Source organism: Panthera tigris, chromosome F2 (assembly GCF_018350195.1).
Source record: "Panthera tigris isolate Pti1 chromosome F2, P.tigris_Pti1_mat1.1, whole genome shotgun sequence".
Taxonomy (NCBI): Eukaryota; Metazoa; Chordata; class Mammalia; order Carnivora; family Felidae; genus Panthera; species Panthera tigris.
The window spans coordinates 23,764,161-23,767,367 of record NC_056676.1 but is presented as its reverse complement, the minus strand read 5'-3'; the positions used below and the strand labels follow the sequence as shown (position 1 = coordinate 23,767,367).

Genomic DNA, 3,207 nt, shown 5'->3' with positions numbered 1-3,207 from the left:
CTTACTTTTGTGAATAATACAATGTTTTAGGCTTATCAGACTTTCCTTGCCTCAATCCTAAAATCAGCTATTATGTAAAGAGTACAGATTCCATTTCTAAATTGAATTGTTTGGTTTTTTTGCTATTGAGTTGTATGAACTTTTTATATTTTGGGATATTAGCCTTTGATCAGACACATGATTTGCAAATATTTTCTCCCATTCAGTAGGTTGCCTTTTCATTTTGTTGATGGTTTCCTTTGCTGTGCAGAAGTTTTTTAGATTGACGTAGTCCCACTGTTTATTTTTACTTTTGTTGCCTTTGCCTTTAGTGTAAGATTCAAAAGCTTATCACCAAGATCTATGTCAAGGAGTTTACTGCCTATGTTTTCTTTTAGGAGTTCTATGGTTTCAGGTTTTACTTGCCAGTCTTTAATCCATTTTAACTTAATTTTTGTGTATGGTGTAAGATAGTAGTCCAGTTTTGTTCTTTTATATTTAGCTGTCCAGTTTTCCCAACACCATTTATCGGATAGACTGTCTTTTCCCACTGGACTCGTTTGTTGTAAATTAGTTAATCATATATGCAATCAAATAAACATTTTTGGGCTGTCTATTCTGTTCCATTGATCTATGTGTCTGTTTTTATACCAATACCATATGATTTTAATCTATAGCTTTGTAATATAGTTTGAAATCAGGGAGCATGATGATCCAGCTTTGTTATTTCTTCTCAAGATTGCTTTGGCTATTCAAGGTCTCTTGTGGTTCTATACAAATTTAAGGCGGTTGTTTCTATTTCTGTGAAATAAAAATTTTTTAATGGGCAGAGGATCTGAATAGACATTTTTCCAAAGAAAATATCCAGATGACCAACAGGCACATGAAAAGGTGCTCAAGGAGATGCAAATCAAAACCACAATGAGATATCAGCTCATACCTCTTAGAATGGCTATTATCTAAAGGACAAGAAATAACAAGTGTTCGTGAGGATGTGGAAAAAAGGGAATGCTCATACACTGTTGGTGGGATGTGAATTGGTGCAACCACTATAGAAAACAGTATGGAGGTTCCTCAAAATTTAAAAATAGAGCTACCACTCCTTGCAGATACTGCACCAGAGGAGTCACATGTAGTTGTCATTGCCCTCTTTGCACGACTCTTACAGAAGTTTCTCTCTGAGCACATGGCAACTCTTAAGGAAAAACTGATGGCACCAGTTGCAGAAGAAGAGACAACATCCCAAACAATAAGATCACTGCAATGGGTGTTGAACAAGTTGGTATGGCATGTGCCATCAGCATTCTGGGAAAGTCTCTGGCTCATGACCTTGCCCTTCTGTATGTTTTAGAAGATAAACTCAGAGGAGAAATGATGGATCTGCAACATGGGAGCTGATTTCTTCAGACACCAAAAAATTGTGGCAGATAAAGATTACTCTGTGACTACCAATTCTAAGACTGTGGTGGTAACAGCAGGAGTCCACCAGCAGGAGGGAGAGAGCCATCTCAATCTGGTGAAGAGGAATGTTAATGTCTTTAAATTCATTATTCCTCAGATAGTCAATCACAGGCCTGATTGTATCATAACCGTGGTTTCCAACTCAGTGGATATTCTCACGTAGGTTACCTGGAAACTTAAGTGGACTACCCAAACACCATGTGACTGGAAGTAGGTGTAACATGGATTCTGCTAGATTTTGCTGTCTTATGGCTGAAAACCATGGCATTCGTCCCAGCAGCTGCCATGGATGGATCTGGGAGAACACGGCGACTCAGGCGTGGCTGTGTGGAATGGAGTGAATGTGGCGTTTCTCTCCAAGAACTGAATCCAGAAATGGGAACAGACAATGACAGTGGAAATTGGAAGTAAGTGCATAAGATGATGGTTGAAAGTGCCTATGAAGCCATCAAGCTAAAAGGATATACCAGCTGGGCTTTGGATTAAGTGTGGCTGATCTCATTGAATCCATATTGGAAAATCTATCCAGGATTCATCCAGTGTCAAGAATGGTGAAGGGGATGTATGGCATTGAGAATGAAGTCTTCCTGAGCCTTCTGTGTATCCTGAATGATCGGGGATTAACCAGTGTTATGATCTGGAAGCTGAAGAATGATGAAGTCACTCAGCTCAAGTAAAGCAGATACCTTGTGGGACATCCAGAAGGACCTAAAAGACCTGTGAGTCCCGACTTCTAGGTTGTCGAAATTTAAAACTACAATGTGATTAACTGTGAGCCTTTAGTTTTTCATCCGTTTACATGGATCACAGTTTGCTTTTATCTTCCTAAATATATGAATCTGGGCTCACAGAATCAGAGCCCATCTTTGGTTGAGTGCTTGCAACAGAGCTCTTGAACAAATAAAATTAACTATTGTAGTATGCTTCTAAAAAATAAAAATAATAAAAACAATAAAAATAGAACTACCATATAATTCCACAATTCCACCTCTGGGTATTTATGCAAAGAAAACAAAAACACTAACTCAAGAAGATATTTGCACCTCCATGTTCATTGCAGCATTATTCACAATAGCCAAGACTGAAACAACCTAAGTGTCCACTGACGGATGAATTATAAAGAAATTGTGCTATGTACATACAATGGAATATTATTCAGTCATAAAAAAGAATGAAATCTTGCCATCTGTGACAAAATGGATGGACCAAGAGGGTATTATGCTAAGTGAGATAAGCCAGACAAAGACAAATACCATATGATCTCTCTTATTTGTGGAATCTAAAAAATGAAAAACAAAACAGTACTAGTCCATAGATACAGAGAACAGATTGGTGGTTTCCAGAGGTGGGTGTGAGGGGTAGAGGGGGGAGGAAATGTGTGGAGGGCGTAAAAAAAAAAAAAAGAGTACCAATTCCTATTAGTAGGGAATTTCACTGTGTGCACTAAATTTAACCCTTCAATTAAAAGAGTTAGGAAAGAGGGGCGCCTGGGTGGCGCAGTCGGTTAAGCGTCCGACTTCAGCCAGGTCACGATCTCACGGGCCGTGAGTTCGAGCCCCGCGTCAGGCTCTGGGCTGATGGCTCGGAGCCTGGAGCCTGTTTCCGATTCTGTGTCTCCCTCTCTCTCTGCCCCTCCCCCGTTCATGCTCTGTCTCTCTCTGTCCCAAAAATAAAAAAAAATAAAAAAAAAAAAAACGTTGAAAAAAAAAATTAAAAAAAAAAATAAAAATAAAAGAGTTAGGAAAGATATTAGATATCATAAACTCA

The 3,207-nt window shown here is 38.7% G+C and overlaps 1 pseudogene; it reads left to right on the top strand.

Annotated features, from left to right (window-relative positions):
- The first annotated feature begins 1,038 nt into the window (after positions 1–1,038).
- LOC102958172 lies at positions 1,039–2,358 on the top strand (annotated as a pseudogene).
- The last annotated feature ends 849 nt before the right edge of the window (positions 2,359–3,207 follow it).